The sequence below is a fragment of the Lynx rufus genome, unplaced genomic scaffold (assembly GCF_022079265.1).
Source record: "Lynx rufus isolate CCGP_SWC_20201006 ecotype Redwood Valley unplaced genomic scaffold, mLynRuf1.p SCAF_9, whole genome shotgun sequence".
In the NCBI taxonomy this organism is placed as follows: domain Eukaryota; kingdom Metazoa; phylum Chordata; class Mammalia; order Carnivora; family Felidae; genus Lynx; species Lynx rufus.
Window position 1 is genome coordinate 56,846,405 of NW_025814897.1, and position 21,166 is coordinate 56,867,570.

The following is a 21,166-nucleotide window of genomic DNA, read 5'->3' on the forward strand; positions in this document are numbered from 1 at the left end:
CTCCCTTACCCCACATAGACACAATCAGTAGCTTGTCTCTTTCCCCCTAAATGTCCTTGACCCCCCACGCCCACCCCTGGAGCCCAGGTTCAGAACCTCACCTTTCCTTGTCCTCTGGATTCTCAAAACAGGCCCGAGCTGCCCTCTCTGCCTCAGTCTTCTCCAAAGACTGACCAGAACAAGCTCTGACAAGCAGATCTGACATCATCTCCTGCTTAAACTCTTCCCAGACTCCCCTCTGCCGGCAGCACAGAAACCAAACTCTGTGACAAAGACCTGAGGGACAGGGCCTCCTGCCTACCTCTTCAGGCACAGGCTTTCTCGACCTTCCCGCCTTGGTACCGTGGAACCGAGTAGATCTCCCCCGCCACACCATGCTGCCTCAGGCCTGGCTGACCAAGCGCTTTAGTCCTCACCACCTTTGAGGGGCCATTTTCGTCTCCATTTTACTCACGAGGAAACTGAGGCAGAGAGAAGGGAGGTGACTAGGCCAGGATGCGCCTCTGGCTCCCCAGCCCAAACATCACGCCCCAAGTGTCCCACATCCTACTTTGTCTCCAGGTCAGGTAAGTGACTTTGCTGCCTTTCCAACACCCCCATCCACTCCCCACTCAACACACACTCTTACCCCGTCCCACCATCCTTCAGGGCCGGCCAGGGTTCAGATGCTCTTCCTGCCCAGATGCCCAGACCCCCTCGGGGCTCCTCCCTGACCTCCTCTGGCAACAAATTGGGCCATACACTTGCCTTGGGTATTCCGGGGCAGGCGGGGGGGGGGGGGATGTGGCCCCAGCCCCTGCAGTCCCACTATGTATTGACTGATGCCACTAGAGGCACCAAGGGCTGGGGAGGGGGAGGGGGAGGGGGCCTGCAGTTCCTGGGTGGGAGGAGGGAGGCTGGATCCCTTCCTCCTTGTTAAAGTTCTGGTGCCTCCAGGTAAAAGTCCAAACTCAAAGCCTTGCCTAATATGGCCTCTGCCTGCCCCTCCAGCTCCACCTTATTTATCACTCACAGTGGGCTTACCATGCGCCAACATCACGCTAAACTCTTACAAAATGGACTTCATTTAATCCTTATAAATAATGCCCCGTGAGATAGGTACTGGTATTATCCACACTTTATAGAGGAGACAGGCACAGGGCCATGACAGAGCTCGTAAAGGCAGAGCCAGTATGCGAACCCAGGCCGTGTGGGTTCAGAGTCTGTGCTCTAGCTGTGCCATTGTGTGTCCTCAAGCTCTCCCTCCCCTCGTCATTGCCCTTCCCTCAAACACACCACAGTTCTCACCTGTCACCTGCCTGTTCCCACTTCTGGGCCTTTGTACTCTGGGTTCCGTCTGCCTAGACTTCTCTCCTTATCTGACAACTTCCACTAAGCCTTAGATAGCCAACTCAAATGTCACCTTTCTGCGAAACTGCCCTTGACCCCGCCCTGCCCCCCCCCTTGCCAAAGCAGGCACCCTCCTCTGTGTTCACAGAGCACTCTGTACATATAGCCACTGCACACAGCCCTGGGACTGGAGCACCTTGATGTCAAGGGCTGTCTCCTCCCCAGTTGTGCCATCCCTGGATGCCCAATGTGTAGTCTAGGACTTCATCCAGCTCAGGAATTATTGGTAAATGTGGGATGGGCTAGGGGTACAGACAAGACTCCATCCCTTGCCCTCTAAAAACTGACCCACAAGTAGCCCAAGAGCCAAGGGGATCAGTGTCCCCAGAAGGGCACAAAAAGCTTGCATTGTCAGCTGCTTCAATGGAAAATGCTGTGCTTCCCACCGGGAGGGTCGGGCAGGCTTCTCAGAGGGTCCTTGAAGCCCCGGGCGGGGTGGGGGGGGGGTGCATGCGGGCAGCACAAGTTGGGGACGGATTCCAGGCTGGAGAGGCAGACAGGTAGGAAAGCAGCACGTACTGTGAGTTCAGTTGAGCCCATCAGCCCCACCAGGAGGAGGTTAGTGCAGAAGCTGCCTTGTTCTCCGTGCTGTCCCCTGCCGGCACCTAGCACAGTGCCTGCACATCATGGGTGCACCCTAATGATTTGTTGGAAGCAGATCTCGCAGGGCGTACAGCCTTATACAGTTTGGAGTTCCTGTTTAAGGAAAAGAATGCAGGGGCACCTAGGTGGCTCAGTCGGTTAAGCGTCCGACTTTGGCTCAGGTCGTGATCTCACGGGTCATGGGTTCGAGCCCTGCGTCGGGCCCTGTGCTGTCATCTCAGAGCCTGGATCCTGCTTTGGATTCTGTGTCTCCCTCTCTCTGCCCCTCCCCCCTCTCAAAAATAAACATAAAAAAGAAAAAGAAAAAGAATGCAAAATTCCTACCGTACATGGAGGCACAAAAGTGAATCTTTGCCACAAGAATAAAAAGGAACGTGTGACAGAGCTGAAGCTGCAACAGGCCCACTGTTAATCCTCCTCTGGTCATATAAGGAGGATATGACCTCCTCTGGTCATATAAGGAGGATATAAGGAGGATGCCAGGCTCTGGGAGGGTGGGCACGAGACCGACAAGGTCAGCCTTCTCTGTCAGCCCCAGAGGCCCAGGTTCAGAGCCTTCCCCTGAGCCCTCGGTCACCCTCCCAGGCAAACTGCCATGACCATGAATCTGTCATGCTTTGTGGGCCTCTCTGGTGGCAAAAAGGCCAGATTCTCCCAGGTCAGGAGACTTCCTTCCCGCCCCCCACCGCCCCCCCCCCCCAGCCCCGGGGAGGGTAGCCAGAGGGCGAATGTGGGTGTCTGAGAACTATTTGCTGGTCACCTCCTGGTGACCTTGGGCCCTCTTCCCCCAGGCCTCAGAGGTGATGGAGGTCTGTTCTGAAAGCCTCCTTTTCATTCTGGCATTCTGCTCATCTGAACCGCCTAGGAGGCTCTCTCAGCAGGGGCGGCCAGAGAACTGCTCTCTGAGAGCCTCATTCATTGCTCTATGTTGAGGTCTTACAAGGCCCTGCTCTACGCTCTGTGGGGTGCTGGTGGGTGGGGGCGCACTGCCACAGACATGCTCCCACAGCCCAGTGGGGCCAACTAGACACCAAATACATAATTACAGAGCCTTCAAGCCAAGAGATCTCGTACCGAAGGCAGACTTCCTGGGAGAGTCCAGGAAGGCTTCTCAGTGAGGAGACACTTGATTTGCGAGATGGAACATTCATTCAACGGTTACTCACTGAGCACCTGCTATGTGCTGGGCTCTGAAGATATAGCAGTAAAGAGGGCAGATGGGCATCTGCCCCAGAGTTTCTTCTCTTCAGTTCAGCAGGGAAGTAGAAGTCACTCGGGAGAGAAAGGGAACACGGTACCCCAGGCAAGGACAATTGTGAGAGCAACCACAGGGAAGGGACAGACTGTATCCTGCTCATGGATAGAGCTGAGAGAAGTCTGGTACAAGGGGAGAGGAAAGTGATTGGAAGAGGAGGCTGGTGAGGCTGGGAGAGAGCAGTAATGGAGGCCTTGAAACACCGGACTAGATATTTAGGACCTGATCGTGCTGGCAACGGGGAGCCATATGAAGGTTCCGGGCAGTGGGAGAAGTCGAAGTTTTCTTAGCAAAAGAGCCTCCTCCCAGCCCTCCGGCCACATCCACCAATGCAAGCTTCCTGGAGACAACCTCCAAACTCCCAACCCCTGGGCTTGGCTAAGAGAGGGTGCTCCCCTGGACTTCAGCCTCGAGCTCACCCTCTTCCTTGTTCTTCCAACCAGACCCTAAGGCTGCTGCACTCTCAAGAGGGGATGGGCCAGAGCCTCAGGGTCCAGACCTCATTGAAGACTCCAACCTTCACTGTGCAGGCCCATGGCATTTGCCTCCTGTGGCTTTTAACTGTTTTCGTGCTACCTGGTTTCCCTACAAAGCTCTCTTTCCCCTATCAATGCCTGGCTTAAAAACTTCCAGGCCACCCTTCTGACAACCAGTGAGTCCAGGCTGGGGCCTCGGAATAACCCTGCTGGGTTCAGGGTCATGAGCAAGACCCCAACAGAGTTCTTGGTCCTCAGAATAAAGTCTGAACTCCCTCCTGTCTGGCTCTGTCATGCTCTTCTCTTCCCATCAGTTCTGCTGTTCCTTCCCTGGGAGCTGTCCAACCACTCTGAACTTGTCTTCAACAAAGGAATGTCCTCCCTAACCTCCACGGTTTTGCCCAGGCTGGCCTCTCTGCCCAGAGCACTGTCCATTCCCTGAGGTTCCCTCCTAATCTAGCTACCCCCTACTTCTGGCCTGAGCCTGCCTTTTACTACCTCAGGGAAGCCTTGCCTAACCCTCCAGAATAGACAGGGGTCCCCAGGAGTGTTCTTTCAGACTCCATGCCTTTACATATGCGGTTTCCTCTGCCAGGAATACCCTTCCCTCCATTTTTTGAAGTCTGGTGCCTGCCAGTCCCCGCCAAGTAGCAGCATCTTTATTTCCCTTTTACAGATGAGGAACCAGAGGCTCAGAAAGGTCAAGTAACCTGGTCACAGCCACACAGCTATGCCCTAGAAAGCGACAGTGATGAGTGGATAGAATCCTGTGCCAGCTATATGATCTTGAGAATATCACTTGGCCTCTCTGTGCTTTGGTGTCATCAGGGAAATGGGGCACCTATTGTGTGAGGCTTACTGAAAAGCCTTACTGTGCAGCCACCATTCCTTTGCTCCCCAGGCCAATTAGTGACTTTTACATGACCCAGCAGCACATCAACCCTCATTCATTCATACATCAAAACCCTCTAACGTCTGCCCTGTGCCCTGCCCTGTGCAGTTGGCAGGGGACTCTTGGAAATAATCAGATAATCAGACACAGCTCCCCCGACCCAAGGCGCTGGGGGAGGGGAGGGCAGGGAGCGGAGGGCAGATGCTGCCTTACTCGAGGGGAGGGAGAGAGAGAGAAAGAGACAGAGAGATTGAGAGAGAGAGGGATTGAGAGAGAGGGAGTGCGTGTGTGTGATCCTCACACACTGCTCTTGATTTAGTGTATCTATAACTGGCAAGGACGCTCCTCCTCGAAGATGGGCGCTGGGAAGGGGGAAATGTTGAAGGAAGGAAGGAAAGAAGGAAGGGAGGGGGGGAGGATGGAAGGAAGGAAGGAAGATAGGTAGGTAGGTAGATACAATCTTTATTTTCAAAAACATTTTTCACCGCTTCGTGAAATCTGAATGTTTCACGGCTTCCAATGCTCACCTCCGCGCGCTGAGCCCTTGAACTGGGGAAGGGGGAAGAGTACTGTGGAGGCGGTGTCCCACCACCCCGGAGAGCTCCCCTATCCCTGGGGACTCCGCTATCCCCGAATACTTTACCTCACCTCCACCCTGCTTCTTTTCCTACCTCCTGACCCCCCACTCCCCAACACACGGCAGCCTCCGCGCCCCCATCCCACACACAGCAGTCATCACCTCTCCCTCCATCTGGGTCCCCAGGCGACTCTGTACCCCGTTCCACTCTTTAAAACCCCCCACCCCTCCATTGTCCTCTCCCCAGCCGCAAAGTCTCCACTGTCTGCCCCGCCCTCTTCGGGGTAGAGTACACGTTCCGCAGAGCTCCGCTCTTTTCCCATCTTCCCATTGGCTCCCGCTGTCCGACTGAGCGGGGCCGGAGGAGGGTCTCTGGGGCGCGCCCCGCCCCTTGCCAAAGGCCCGGCGGGGGCGGGGCCTCGCTTGACCCCGCCCCGCTTGGACGGAGCCGCGCCAGCTGGCGCTCTGGCGCTGGGCGGCGCTGCCTCGGCTGGGCTCGGCTCCGGCTCCGGCTCCGGCTCCGGCTGCAGCTCTTGTGGGGGTGGGCGGCGGGGATGACAGCAGCGGGGGTGGCTGCGGCTGCCGCGCAGGGCTGAGCGAGCCGCGAGCGAGCCGGGGGAAGAGGAGGAAGTGGAGCCGCGGCCCCGAGCTCCAGAGTCAGCCGACGCGCCGAGGTCCGCCCCATTTTGCAGAGCGAGCCGAGTCCGGACCTGGGAAGACTTCTCCGCCGGGCTTCGGCCGCCGCGGCTCCGCGCGTCCTCGCCTGCGCCCTGCCCCGCCTGCCCCAGCCCGGGGTTCTGTGCCGGGACGCTCCCAGCCCCGCGATCCGGGGCGTCGCGGCTGGGACGCCCTGAGCTCCCGACCCGATCCAGTGCCCTGGGGCGGGAAGCTCCTGGCCCACGGTACTGGTCTATGGTTGCGGGCTTGTACCCTGCCTTTCTGTAGTGTGTGTCGGAGCCCCCGGACCCGGGTTAAGGCGGGTGCCCACAGCCTCCCGACCGAGTGCAACGGAGCCCAGAAGCCCCCAGACTCTGGCTCCCGAGACCCAAACCTTCAGCTGCCTTCCGCCCGGTGCTTCGGACTTGGGACCGTGCGAACGCCCAGGAAACCCCGGCCCGGGTCCAAGCACCCCGTGAGGGGTCCCAAGCCTGCTGGGCAGTTGGACTGAGCCGGACCGAGCTGGTGCTGCGAGCCGAAGCTGTCACCTTTCTGCCGCCCCAGGCGAGGGCTCAGCGTTTGCCCCGAAGAAGGGATCACAGGCCACCCCACCACCACCACCCCTGCCCGGCGGCCGGCGAGAGCCGAGAGCCGAGAGCTGCAGGTGAGAGAGCCCCGGATGCCAGGAAAGGGCGGCCTTCGACCCCTACCGGGCAGCGCGGGGCCAGCTGCGGGCGTGTACCGGGCACTAGCTGGGGCTGGAGCTAGGAGAGGGCGCCTGGAAGGGAGAAAACGGGCACTTATTGAGCGCCCATTGTGTGCGGGTCCGCGCCCCACCCTTGCGCAAATGGTCCCTCATTTAAGGCTCACTACTATTCCATGAGATAAAAGGTGTTGTGCATTGTTATGGGCTCTTACAGATGGGGACGCAGAGGCTCAGCGGGGTTGAGTGACCCTGATGTTTTCACTCTGGGGGATGAGACTGGGGTGGAGGGTTAGGGTGGAGAGGGAAAGAAGTGGAGAACGAAGAAAGGAAGTGGATAGCCGCCAGGCAGGAGGTGGCGGGGAGGGGTCAAAGTAGGGCCACTGGGGCATCCAAGAGCTGATCCTGAGGCTGGGGAGGTGGCTTCCCCTGGCCACCTTCCCTCCCACTCCACGGCCAGGTCACGTCCCAGGAAAGGTGACCCAGAGTTGAGGGTAGAGATGGGAAGCTTCCCAGTTCCACAGCTTCCCTCCCTGTGGACCCCAGACCAGGGAGCAGTGGCTCCTGGCCCCTGTGTGCCAGGCTCTGGGGTCTCTAAGACACCATGGCATCCTGAGATGCTGCTTGCTTGTTGGGAAAACTCACTCTAGAGGTCCCCAAGTCAGAGCCCATCAGAGCTGGAAGAGGTGAGGGCTCTCAGCACTCACCAGCTCCCCTCCTTCACATTAGTAATGGGACACAGGAGGCTCGGGGCCTGGGGGGGGGGTGGTGCCAGTTGTCCTAGGGGCTAAAGTAAGTAAGTGGTTGAGGCAGCAGTACACTTGAGAAGATCTTCCCAAAGATCTTTCAAGGTATCTGCTCCCAGTTAGCATCTTCTGGGTGGGTGGCTGGGGTTTTCTCACCCCTGATGGGAGGTCAGGGTGACCACTTATGAGGCTGCTTTGAGAGTCTGTGTGGTGGTTGCTGGGGCCCAAGACAAGCCAGCAGTCCCATAGCCTTTGGCCCAGACTGAAGGTCTGACCCCAGCTTCTCCTGGGCAAGGGAACCTGCCAGACACCTCTGGCCCAGAAGGGGAGGGGAGGGGAGGGGAGGGGCTTGCTTAGGGTCTCTAGGCTGGGGCTGCCAGGGCTAGGGACACAGTCCCAGGTGTCTGGATTCCCAGGCAGGGGCTCCTTCTGTTGCCCCCTGGGGCCATGCAGAAAGAGGGGTGTTGTGAAAGATAGCTTGGCGTGAGCTCTGTAGGTTCTTGTTCTGAGTGGGGAGGGGGAGGGGACGTGGCCTTGGTCTGAGCCCTGTGGCCTTGGCTGGGAGTAGTTAACCCCTGCTGTGCCCAGCTTCCTGGTGTCTGGGGAAACCCCCTTGGAAAGCCCCTGGGAGGTGGAGGAGGGTGGAGAGGTCAGATGAAGGCTAGAAGCTCAGTCCCTGGGGGTGGAGGGGTTGGGGGGCACCAAAAGAGAGGGCCACAGAGGGGCTTGGCATCCCCCCCCCAACTCCCATCCATGGGGATTCAAATTCTCATTATAATCCCTACATCTAAACAAAGCTCCCCTTTGATGAGATAATTTCACACCTGCGATCTCATTTCATGGTGTGGTGGAAAGAACCTGGAACCTGGAGTATGAGGCAGGATGGGGGTTGGGGGGCCACCTGGGACCTCTCAGATGCATGCATGTCTCCAAGCCTCACCTGTAAAATGGGGTCAAGGCAGGCTGTGTGTTACCTGCTCAGATAATGGGGCCATCACAGCTGGCAAACTGTCAAGTGCTAAAGAGATTTTTGTGTTTGCCAGGACTGGGCTTGTTACTAATGGCTGCCATGTGGGGGAAACGGAGGCCCAGAGAGATGAAGCCACATACTTGCCCAGGGCCTTGGAGTTTAATTCAGGAACTGAGCGTCAATTCATACCAGGTGCTCTGGAAGTTACCCAGATGGAAAAGGCAGTGGGACGACTAGCTCCCCGTTGGGTGGGCTAAACAGCGCAGGCAGACAGCGCTAAGTCAGACCAGGTGGGCTGAATCTGCTCTGCTTCCCGCTGGGCACTTTACTCTGGGCCACATGCACTTTACTCAAGAGCAGTGGCTTCCCTGTAAATTGGAATTTCGCTTTTACAGGGTTGTTGTGAGAATTAAATAAGATGCAAATGTATAGTGCTTGGCCAGATATCTATTTCCTTCTCTATAAAGAAAGGAAGCTTGAATTTTGACCAGGAAAATTCTCAGATCTGCCTTAGATTAGAAGGTAGGCTACTGTTGCAGGCTCACAGACTAGGGTTTGCTCAGCTGGGACTCCTGTATGGGTCATGCTCCCCTGGCTGCTTCCCTGTTCCACAGCCCTCAGGAATCTGCTTCGAGACCCTGGCTAGGGGCTCCGGATTCTGACCTCCCACCCCCACCCCAGGGCTGTTGGCTTCTGGGGTTGGGAGGAGCTGGTGTTCATTCCCTCTGGCCCCTTGTCTGGCCTTCCTAAGGCACAAAGGTGCAGTGAATAATTTATGGCTCCCCTCATGAAATGGGAGGCAGGCTCAGGGAAATTGCCCTGTGCTCAGCTGAACTTCTGAATCCTACCAGAGCAGGTGGGTGGTTCCTATCAGTGCTATTAGACATCTTGGATATGGAGGGAGGGGACAGCACGGGAAGAAAGTGACCTATCATCAACCATGGCTCTTTTCCTGTTGGGGGTGGGAGCAAGATAGACCTGCAGGAAACAATGACAAGCTAGGTGTGCTAGGATCCAGTCGTGGGCCTCTGATTCCAAATGAGTGCTAGGGGCTGGCAGGGAGAGGCTTTGAGGCTGGAGTAACCCAGAAGGCTTCAGAAGGCTCTGTGGGCTGGGACAAGAGGCAGTTTGCTATAGTGAGTAGGGGTCTTGACATCAGTTCAAAATTGAATCCTGGCTGTGCCACGTACTGTGAGACAGCGAGTGAGACACCATCCTGCCAGGCTTCTGTTTCGTCCTCTGTAAAATCAGAGACCAGAGACGTTATGGGTGACTGTGAGGTGATATATGTCAAGCACATGGTACGATGGGTACTTGGTAGAAGGGTGCTTCATTGTGAACTTGAAGCATGGGGTGGGCTAGTAGCAGGGCGGATGGGATGGTGTAGAAGGCAGAGAGGTGGGGAGAACTCTGGAGTAGTAATACTGGGGTTTGTGGGGTCAGTGAGGCATGTGGGAAAAAAGGGATGGGTGGCCAGATGGTAGAAGGCCTTGAATGCCCGACAAACTTCACACTTCAGAAAGCATACGGAGTCCTCACTGAGAACCCTCTGTGGCTCTTTCTTGACTGTAAAAGGAAGACCAGGCCCCTTTGTTGTGCATTCAAGGCCTTGCCCACCGCAGCCACTGCACAGACCTCTGGCTTGTTGTTTCTCACAGTCTCCCGAACCTGTCACGTGCTGCCCTCCCCATTTGTGTAGGCCTAACTCAGGTCATAAATTCCCCCCAGAAACATTCCTGGATTACCTAACCCTCCGGTCACATCTCCTCTGAATCTGTAACACTTCACAGTAATAGTAATAAATAATACCTACCGCTGCATCACATTCTACAGTCAGTGAAATGTGCCTGCATACTCATTTAATAAAACTATGCTGGTGATATTAACAGTAGCTAATGCCCTTGAGTACTTCTGAACCGCTGTGCCAAGTACTTTGTCGATACTCTCATTCACAACTCTGGGAAGTAGCTCCTGTTATCACCCAGAAACTGGGGCTCAGAGAGGTACGTCGTCATCTTGTTCAAGGTCACACAGCTAGACAGTGGGGACTGAGGAATCAAGCTCCTGTCAGTGGCTGAACAGGCCGCCTGTCTCCTCCACTCTACCTGAGTACCTCGAGAGCATACTTTGCATATAAAAAGCCTGGAAAGAAACTTTCTTCTCAAAGCTAAGGAAGGGCCAGGTATCCAGACCCTGGCTATGACTTGAGGTGAATCAGCCCCCCTCGGTGGTCCTGTTTTGCCATGTCTGTGGTGAGTGGGGTGGTGCCCGAGCCCCCGGAGCCGCAGCCTTCTGCAGTGTCCTCTGTGACTCTAGAAGGTGGAGGAGGAGACCACAGTAATCAGGGCCAGAGGATGTGGTATGACGGGCAGCTGTGATTTTTGGCCTGGCCACCGTCTGGGCCAGCAGGCTCTGTAGTTAGCTGCTGCCTCCACTGAAGGGGGTGGCGGCCTGAGCTGCTGGCAGCATGGTCATTAGCTGGGCAGAGAAGACCCTGTGATTGGGAGCCGACCGGGCCAGGCCAGGTTGGCAGGGCTGGGGCCCGGCTGGCCCAGCCACAGTGGGGTCATTGGCAGGGCACCTCCTTCTCTCCTTCCTTCGCAGCCTCCCAGGTGGTGGCAAGTCCTCACTGGGCACCAGAACTTTGTAGGCCGAGGCCGGCCCTTCTTCCTGTTGTGGTGGTCATGGGGGTAGAGCAGCGAGGATTCTAGCCACGCCTGAAGATGCCTCCTCCTAGAAGCTTCCACGACTCCTCCCAAGCAGGCAGAATCTAAGCCTCCTTCTGGGCAGATCCACACGCTCACTCGCTGACTGTGGTCTGTGGAGAGGGGTTGTGTGGGCCCGCTTCCCTCGCCAGCCTGTCAGAGCTAGATTCTCGGCCACCCCGGTCCTCCCCTCCTGACCGAGTGCCTGGCACAAAGCAGCGTTCCCCTGGTTGGCAGTTCAAGCTGCCCCTTGGGCAAGCCGCTCAACCTTTGTACCTCTGCGTCCTTCCCTGTAACGTGGGGCTGATAATAATAGTGTTGTGGGGGTTCAGTGAGATGAGAGGGGTGAGGTGCCCGGCCAGACCCGGCACACAGGCAGGTACTCTGTCGGCCTGAGACCACTTGCCTGTCCCCTCGGCAGCCCCGTGAGGGAGTGGCTCGGGAAGAAGCTGATTAAAGGGTCCAGCCAGTGGTGCCAGGCGGGAGGGTGTGCCAGGTGGCAGGGAGACTTGCCGGAGGAGGACACTTTGCCGCCTGAGGAGGACTCTGTCAGAGAGCTGAGATTCCCACGCCTTCCCAGGGAGCAGGCAGCTGTCAGACACGGAAGGCTCGGAGCTAAGTTCCGGGCACGGGGCAGCACCAGGGTATCTGGGGACCTGATTCTTCTCAGGCTTCAGCAGCGGGAATGGCCCAATTGGGAGGGGCCATCTGAGTCCAGGTAGGAGATGCCCGGCAGAAAGTGAGTCCTTCTTAAAGGGAAGCAGTGTTCATTTGGTCTCTCTGTCTGGTTGTCCATGTGTATGTTTCTCTCTCAATCTCATACAGACACATGCGAAATGTAGTTTGAGGGGCGCCTGGTGGCTTAGTTGGTTGAGCGCCCAACTGTTAATTTTGGCTTAGGTCATGATCTCATGGTTTGTGAGGTCGCGTCCCAAGTTGGGCTCTGCACTGACAGCGTGGAGCCTGCTCAGGATTCTCCCTCTCTCTCTCTCCCCCCTCTCTCTCTCCCCCCTCCCTCCCTCTCTCTTTCCCCTCTCCATCTCTCCCCCCTCCATCTCTCCCCACTCCATCTCTCCCCCTCCCTCTCTCCATTTCTCTCCCTCCCCCTTCCTCTCCCCCCCCTCTGCCTCCCTCTCTCCCTCTGTCTCCCTCCCTCCCTCTCTCTCCCTCCCCCTCTCTCTCCTCCCCCTTCACCCTCTCCCGTTCTCTCACTCTCAAAATAAATAAATATTTTCAAACAAATAAAAAAACCCAAAATGTAGTTTGATTGGAGATTTTGGTCCATGGCGGGGAAAACAGACATTAAACAAGTAAGCACACAGATACAAAACTTCCAGATTGTGAAGAGTGAGCTCCTGGGGTGGGGCCAGTCCCATCAACGTTTAGGGATGGTGATATAGAGTCATGCTGAGACCACAGCCGAGTGCACATACTTATTAGACATGTGACTTGGGCAAGTGATTTAATCTCTCTGGGCCACAGTTTCCCCGTCTGTAAAATGGTGACAATTACAGCATCTGGTGCATAAGGTTGTAGTGAGGAGTAAATGAATTATACATGCAAAGCACTCAGAAAATACCTAGCACACAATAAGCACTCGATGCATGCCAGCTGTCATTAGCTCTGTCTCCAGCACCTAGCACGGAGTTTGGCAGAGATCCGGTGCTCAGGAAGGGCCTATGGAATGAGTCCCAGGCTAAGGGCAGCTGCTCTGTGTAATGAATGGATGGCCTGGTAGGGAGGGGAGGGTTCAGAAGCAGCGACAACACCGCATGTGACAGAATGTGGCAGGGAAGGCGTGGGGGGGTGGGGTGGGTGCGGCTGGGGTTGTCCAGTGCTGGGTGAGGAGGGTGTCAGGAAAGGCTTCCTGCAGGTGGTGTTCCCAGAGCTGAGTGTGAAGATATCATTTAACACACACATGTGAGTCTGCTGGACCCCACAGGTTTCCCTCTCCCCCCCCCCCCCAACCACACGCTGTCTCACCATCTGTGACATTGTGCTGTGAGGGCACGAGGGAGGCAGGTAGGGAGGAAATGTGGGCTGAGGTCTGAGAGTCTCAGCCCTTCCCAGGCCTGGGACCAAATCTCCTAGAGAAAAGAACAACCAGGCCTTGCTCACACCCAGTAGAGGTGTCTTCCAGCATTAATCCTGTAGCTTTTAGGTTTTTAAATAAGTGGACTTGGTTAAAAAAAAAATGCTGTGAAGAATTTGTCTCATCCTCGCACCCAAGAGGCTCCAAGAGAAAGTTTTCTTCCACTGACAAGAGCCAGGATCCCCAAGTATCTTGAAGGAGTTTGCCTCTGAGACACCCTGAAGTCAGAGATCCCTTGTGGTTGGCTGTGGGGCCTTGGGGACGTGACCTCATCTGTTCTGTTTTGCCCATTTTTGTGTCCCTCTTGTAAAATAGGCTCAGAGTAATAAACCTTTCTCCAAGAGGCGGGTAGGGAGCCTTTAGGGTAGAAGATGCTCTAGTGGGCACATCTGGGCCCATGACTCTCAAATTTTTCTGCACACTAGAATCGTTAGGGAACTTTTTTTTTCTTTATTTTTTTTTTTTAACATTTATTTATTTTTGAGACAGAGACAGAGCATGAATGGGGGAGGGTCAGAGAGAGAGGGAGACACAGAATCCGAAGCAGGCTCCAGGCTCTAAGCTGTCAGCACAGAGCCCGATGCGGGGCTCGAACTCACGGACCGCGAGATCATGTCCTGAGCCAAAGTCGGACGCTCAACCGACTGAGCCACCCAGGCGCCCCAAGAATCGTTAGGGAACTTTTAACAGTCCTTCCTGGGCCGACAACCAAGGCCTCAGCAGTTTTTAAAGCTTCCTAGGTGATGTCAGCTTCCCAGGATTGACAACCACCCACCACCCTCTGTGGGATGCATCTTCAGTATCCTCAGGATGATACCTGCACAGCCCCATGATAAGGAGCGCATTGCTTCCAGGCTGCTCCCTCCTTTGGGGTACCGCTCTTCCCGGGACCTCCCTGCCTGGAGAAACAGGGGAGTGGAAAGACTTTGCAGTCTGAGAAGCCTGGGTTCCAACCCTCCTCTGCTGCCTAGCTGGGTGTCTTCTCTGAGCCTCGGTGTCCTCATTTGAAAATAGGAATAGCAATCATCTTTCTCTGAAATGGCTGTGGAGACCACACGAGGCCATGCACAGAAAGCGTCAGCACTGGTGCAGCAGAAGGTCACAGACAGTGGCAGAGCAGGGCTACACCTAGACTCTGGACTGCCCCCCCCCCCCCCCCCCCCCCCCGCCGTGGTGCTCTTTCCTACTGCTGCCACCACGGAGACCGGGTCTCTTAGATGGAGGCTGGTATGGGGAGGGATCAACACCCTGTCTTGGAGCCCTTTCCTGCCCCCCTTCTGTAAGAGATAAGATAAGGCAGCAGGCATTTTGTTTTGCTGGGATTTGTTTTAATGGCCAAAGCATCGGGCCCTCCTTCACAATGAAGCTTTGTCTGAATCTGCTTGTTTTTCCAACCTGGACACCCGATGGCACCGCCCGCTTGGGGCCCCGTCCCACCTGGGAGAACGGAAGAATGTGAGATTTTTTTTTTTTTCCCTTCCATCTAGGGGAGGGTATGGGGGAGACATTGAAGGCCTCTGTCTGGCCCTCACCAATAACTGACCCCATTTAAGTCAGCTGCCTCTGTTGGAAGCCAGTTCAATGAAATTATTTCAAGGCAGTTACCAGCATGGGTTTTGCCGGCGGAAAAGCTTGCATTTGAGTCCTGTCTTTGTCACTCCCCGGCAGTATGACCCTGGGTGAGTCATTTCAGCTTTTTGAGCCCCAGTTTTCTCTTCTGTAAAATGCATGAATAGGATGCACTTCGTGGGCTGTTGTGAGAAGTAAATGAAGTGCTTAGTGTATAAAGCTTAGTGCCTGCTGTATACACTCAGGAACCGTCGTCGATTGTCCTCCATAAGAGCCGAACTCTGCCTCCTGCTCCTTCCTTCCCTGGTCTGGTCCTGCCCTGGCCTCCAGCCTGCTCCGTGTGCTGGGCCAGGCCCAGGCCGAGACAACGGAGGCCTGTGTATATAGTAACAGTAACGGCACCCCCGTAAACTGCTCTGCTTTAATCATTTGTTCCATGGTTATTTAGAAGAGATTCCGAGGGCTGTTTGGGGAGAAGGCTGCAGAAAGGGGGTCATTGGTGGTGGTAGTGCTTGATCTCCCCTGCTCTGGCCCAGCCAGAGAGAGAGTATCAGCCCAAGATGAACTGCTCCGGCAATAAATAGGGGTGTGGCAAACCAACAAAGGAGTGTGCAGCACCCAGAGCTCACAGCCCCTGGGAGCCATTCAGGGCTGAAGGGGGCTGAAGTTGCAAGGGGAGGAAGTGGTCAGTGATATGGACCAAGGGCCGTGGCCTGCAGTAAAGGGAACCGGTCAGCTCAGGAGACCCAGTGGGGAGAAACCTCAACTCTCTCTCTTCCTTCCTCCAGTCTCCCACTGGGGCTTCCCACTGGGTGAACCTACCCAGAATCCCATGGCACGGAGCCCAAGGCGGTCCACTAAGATCAGCCTTCCGGGCCCCCAGCAGGGCGGGGAGTGGACCCAGAGTGGCAAACAGGACGTATTCCTCACTCCATCGATGAACAGCCGTGGAGTCTGGTAGCCACCCGCCTTAGGATTCAGTTGAAGGATCATCTCTTGTTACTTGGGCATATCCCTTATGAAGGGGGTGTTGGCCCCTACACCGGAGACAAACCAAAGCATTCCAGTGCCTTAGTACCCCTTGGAGATTGGTGCCCAGGCCCCTGCCCACCGAGCCTGCCACTGTGTCCAGTTCCATTCCCACGGGTCCTGAGAGGACCTGGCTCTGAGTTTTCTCCAGCCCGATCACCCGAACGACCTGTGTCTCTGTCCCTCTTTGTCAGGCAGTGTGGGGTAGTGGTTAGAACACGGGCTCCAAAACCAGACTTTCTCCTAAAATCCTGACTCTGCCATAGAGGCGGGGGAACTAGACAATGTGCCCCTAGTCTCTTGGGCCTTGATTTCCTCATCTATGAAGTGGGGATAACGGAGAGTACTCAGAGGGTTGTTGTGATGAGCAAATGAGCGAACAAATGTGAAGTACCAGGAATAGTCCCTGGCGAGCAGGGAGCAGCCAGCAAATGACAGCCTTTACCGTGATCACAAATAATATAGTGGGAGCCCAGAACTCACAGCGTGGCTGGACCATCAGTATGGGGCAGGGACTGTCACCACCCTCAGTCTAGACTCTGTTCCAGTGACAAGGTTATAATAGTGTCGTGCAGCCTTGCCACACTGCGGACCCTCACCTGTCAGCCATCTGCCCCTCCCCCCGCCCCAGTCCTCTGCTGCAAACCATGTCCTGGGAGAAATGGCTTCTCGTTCTGTCAAGCCTCAGTTTCCCCATCTGTGGACTGGGGTAAGTACTCACAGGGCTGGGGCTGTGACATGCAAAGTGCTGAGTGTGGCTGGAGGAGTCAGGCTTCTCCTCCACCCTGTTGCCGCACAGAAGTCAGGGACCCAAGAGGCCTGCCTTGGTCCACATCTCATCCCCCAAATCAGGCTGTGGGTAGCTTCCAGAGTGGCCTTGCCAGGGAGAGCCTAATCTGTGGAGTGAGGCAAAGATTATGGGTAGGTTGGTGTCAGGTGAGCTCAGGTGGCTCTGGGGTAGCCACTTTACATGCTGTTCTTAGAGCTGGGCGGCCAATAGTGGCTCTGACATCAGCCTTTAATACCCAGAATGAGCCACACCACCCAGAGCTCAGGTGGCTCTAGAGAGCCTATGTAGACCAGGTGAGAGGAGTGTGGGGCCAGGAAGGCCTGGGACAGATGATGCAGGGGGTGCTGGGCCAACACTACAAGGCCCTGTGAAGGGGTGCCTGGGTGTGGGATCTGGGGAGAGCGTGAGGTTCCTGCCAAGCAGGGCGCTGGAGGCATGGGCAGATGGAAAATCTGTCGGGGTCCATTGCATGGAAAGCACCCATGAGGCCCCCAGCGATGGTGTCTTGGGGGCAGCTGGGCAGACCTAGAACGCAGAGCCCTTTCTTTGCAGCTGGCCGCCTCTGAGCACTCCCTCGCCTCCTTGACGGGAATGCTGTGCATCACCCATAACACACCCCTGGGCGTCTGAGGAGGCTCGGCCATAGAGGCCCAAGGTGGGTGTGGCAATGAGGGGAGGTGTGCAGGTTTCCAAGTCAGTCCTGGCTTCGAAGCCCAGCTCTGCCTCTCTTGACCAGAACTTTGAAGACACTGGGCAGGTCACTTAACCTCTCTGAGCCTCAGTTGCTCACCTGTAAAATGAGGGCCGTAGCACTTCCCTTCCAGATCTGTTTCGAAGCGAAAATGACGTAACGGACGAGATTGCATCTTCTACTTTAGAGGAGACTCCACAGTCATCCTCATCCTGCTGTCTTTGTCCCTTTTTAATGCTGCCTCAGGAAGTTCTTTCTTGTGTTCAACTGAGATCCATTGTGCTGTAACTAGAACCTCCTCCCTGTTGAGGGCTCTGCAGAGGCCCCTAGGGCTCTGCAGAGGCCCGAGTCCGTGCTCTATACAAATGTGCCCCGTCAGTACCTGCACTGAGGCTGCGTGTTGGTGTTCACCCTGTGGCGTGGGGGCCGAGCTGTCAATGGCCAGCGCCTCCTGACCACCGTGCAGTGGGGGTGGGTGCATCATCCTGACTGTTCACACTACTCTTCCTTTCTGTGCTCAATCCATGTTCCCAAAGGGATGACTCTGGGGCAGTGGAGAGAGCCCTGAGCTGGGCCTAGAAGGCCTGGGTCCTGGTACCCACTTGGCCCGTCTTGCTGTGTGGCCTGAAGCCAGTTAGCAGCCTCTCTGGGCCACAGTGAGGATGTCTGTGCCTGGGGCTCAGCTCTCTGTGGCGAAGATGTATGCGGTTCTGCCTAAAGACCATTTTCCTCCCTCTCCCCGACCTGGGCCCCAGCCAACCTGGGAAGCCAGCAGATTAGGGTCCTGCTGGTGGCCGGTGGTGGTAAGAGCCGAGTCCACTCTCCGACCAGGGCTCCCAAGGGCAGGCAGTGATTTCAAGGTTAGATGGGGGATTTCTGGTGGATGGGGTAAGTACCCTCCTCTTCGGGGATTCTGAGAGCCTGAATCTCTTCCTACCCACCCCACTGCACTCACCCAGCTAAAGGTCAGTCACGTTTCTTGAGTCCCACCTTGGAGAGTATCTTTTCCCACATGAAGTCTGCTTTAATCCCTCATGGTGTGGGGGGAACCCGAGGCTCAGAGAGATGAGGAGACTGGCCCCGAGGCCCCACAGCCTGTTTGTGGGGAGTGGTGAAGGAGCCTGGAGCTCCTGATTCTGTGGGGGCCCCCGTGGCAGAATGTGCCCTCCAGGCCTCATGTGCCCTCTAGGTCCTCGGCAGGGTGGAGCGCAGGGGAGCCAGGTGGTTTGAGCAAGGCTGTTTGCAGCCTGGGATGGGGCTCTGGGAAGAAGTTGGCCAAGGAACGGAGGAGGCAGAGGGGTTAGGAGCCCGGGAGCCCTGAGTTCTGAATGCCCCTGTGAACTTCAGCGTTTGGTTTCACAGAGGAATCAAGACTCAGTTCTTGTTGGCTTTGGACACCTAATAGTTTACCTTTATAAAGCACTTTGATATCCACAATGTCACTGAATCCTCACGGCAATCAGTGAGAGGCAGCGTGGGACTCGTCTGGGAGGGCAGGAGAGGGTGAGCTCTGGAATCTGACAAACCCAGGTTTAAATTCCAGCTCCCACCAACTCTCTGCCTTCGAGCAAGTGAGTAACCAGCTGAGCCTCAGTTTGCTTATCTGTGGAAGGGACAGTCATTCCCCGCAACAAATAGCAACGGCTGTCTTGCTGGCTGTGCACACTGGGTGAGATAAAGTCTATGACCACTGGCCCAGTGCCTGGTGCAATATAGTAGTTTTCGTGCTATTTATCATCAGCCCCACTTTATAGATGGGAAAATGGAGGCTCAGAGAAGGAAGGTGATTTGCCTGAGGTCACACGGTGATCTAGCTCGGTCCTCCAGACTTCCTGTGTGTGGCTTTTTCCTCCAGCACTTCCCTTTCTGTCCTCAAGTGACCCGACACCTCGTTTATCCAGTCTTCAACGTGTGATGCTGTCTGCTGCTGTCTGATGAGGCCCTGAGTATACCCTCCCCCGCCCAAGTGCCTACCAGCACTTGCCTGGCACGCAGCGGGCACTTTAAAAATGTTTGTCCTGTGCATGACTATGTTGATAAGTTTGTATAAAAATGTAAGTGTTTTTCCAGGCAGCCAAGGCTTGTGTCCCTAAAGCTTCCTTCTCCCTCATCCCCTTTAAAAACAACCCTTTCATAGTTTGGGTTGGAAACCTTGTGAAAAGGATTGATCACTTCCTTTCCCTGCACAATGCCGACATGGTTAACCTCTCCGGGAAGGGCCTTGTGAGCACTCACTGTGGTGCTGGGAGCACTGAACCCTGCTGGCCCTGAGCCGAGTGACCCTGGGCTGCTGCGCCTGCTTGACTGCCGTAGGGTCTGCTTTTGCAAGTTTCTGGCTCTTCTCACCTTGACCTTCATTCTGCTGCCTCCAGCAGTCCACCACCTTTCTTCCCTCGCGTACCATGTGTCTTTCCTGATTTACTGCTTCTACCAGTTAGGGTAGGGGCTAAGAAATGGGACAACCAAACTTATTGGAATTGGTTTGTTCGTTCATTCATTCAGTCATTCAACAGCCATTGTTGATTCTGGGTCTTGCTAGGGATTCCATCCATCCATCCGTCCGTCCGTCCTGATGGAGGACTTCTGCAGTGGCTTGTGATCAGTCAAGACATGACCACACCCTCCTGGCAGTGCACGCAGGGAAATAATGATGTGTACATAGCAAATGCCAGTACAGGACCTACAGTTTATGATCTGCCTCTGAGTGCATTACCACACCGAGTCTTTACAACAGCCCTGAGAATGGCTTTAGCCCGGTTCTGCGGATGATGAAAGCAAAGCTCAGCAAGATGAGGTCTCCTGCCCAGTAGCCAGCAGTGAGCACGGAATTGCAATGGGAACTCAGGTCTCCAGCCTGGCCTGTCACCTGTTCCCTCTCCTCTGTCCTCCATCTGTAAGCTGTATGATGCCCCATTCATTTTCTGCTTCTGTCACAAAAGATCACTGGTGATGGCTTAGGCCAGACCTGTGCCTCTGTACAATGGTCAGCACGAGGAAATGTGGCCTTGGCTGTATGCCAGACACAAACACCCTTTCAGCGCGCATACCTCGGCCTGCAGTGGACCTGCTCACACCATCCAGTCCGCACTTCCCAAACTGCTCTGAGGAGCCCTAGTTCCGGCAAGGGTAAGGGTCCCAGGACGCATGAGCATACAAATTCGAGAAACGCTAGGTCACGTAAATCGAAACAGGACTTCTCAGGGCTTTTAATGTGTTGATGTAAATTAGTCTCCCAACAGGTGGTGCGGTGCGCAGCCAGCCTTTCCCAACTCCCAGGCTTGCTTCAGCATGCAACTCCTTTGTCACCAAGCAGGGTCTGGGACTAATAGCCTAGAGAGAACACTTTGGGAAGAGCCAGATCAGCAAACCCGTACTTTCTCATTTTGTACCGGAAGCCTCCAGCTAGAGCTTCTTTCTTGCCCACGGCTGTTTGCATTTTGAAAGAGGATCACAGGGAACATGGTTTAGCCCCAGGACAGAATTGATAATAATGGCGGAGATTCAGGCAGCGGGAGGAAGTGCAAGGTGGAGATATTTTTATTCTTTCGTCCACCACGCGACCATATCTCAGACATCTACTGTGTGCCAGGCACAGAGCCAGCATTTGGAAATGCCAAGATGCGTCTGACTAAGAACCTTCCATTTCATTTCCCCGTGCCCACGAAGGGTTTTTAAAGAAAGACAAATACAAGCCTTAAAAGGAAGAAGTGGTTCTTCTGAACTGTTCAGGGTCTTTGTGGTGGGTGGGTGTGTGAAGTTCATTTCGTCGGGGGCTTTAGTCCCGGGTCCTGAGGGGTGTGAGTGAGCCAGTTCCAGGAACAGTTACCCTGGGCAGAGTGAACAGATGTTGTCAGGGAGGTCAGGAGCGTGGGGAGGCTCAGAGGAGGCAAGGAGGGAGGGAGTGGGCAAGGGCAGCTGGGAGATCTTGAGTGAGGCTCTGCAAAGAAGCACAGAGGTTATAGTGGGAGGTGTGGGGGTGGGCAAGCATCCTGGGAAGACAGGAGCCTGAGCAAAGGTATAAA

The 21,166-nt window shown here is 55.5% G+C and overlaps 1 protein-coding gene across 1 annotated transcript in view; it reads left to right on the forward strand.

The window, feature by feature from the left end:
• Positions 1 to 5,829: 5,829 nt before the first annotated feature.
• GDPD5 (glycerophosphodiester phosphodiesterase domain containing 5) overlaps positions 5,830 to 21,166 on the forward strand; it is an 86,982-nt gene continuing 71,645 nt past the window's right edge. The window contains exon 1 of the mRNA XM_047072340.1: positions 5,830 to 6,513. The gene's annotated coding sequence lies outside the window, so the exon portion shown is untranslated. The remainder of the gene's footprint in view (positions 6,514 to 21,166) is intronic.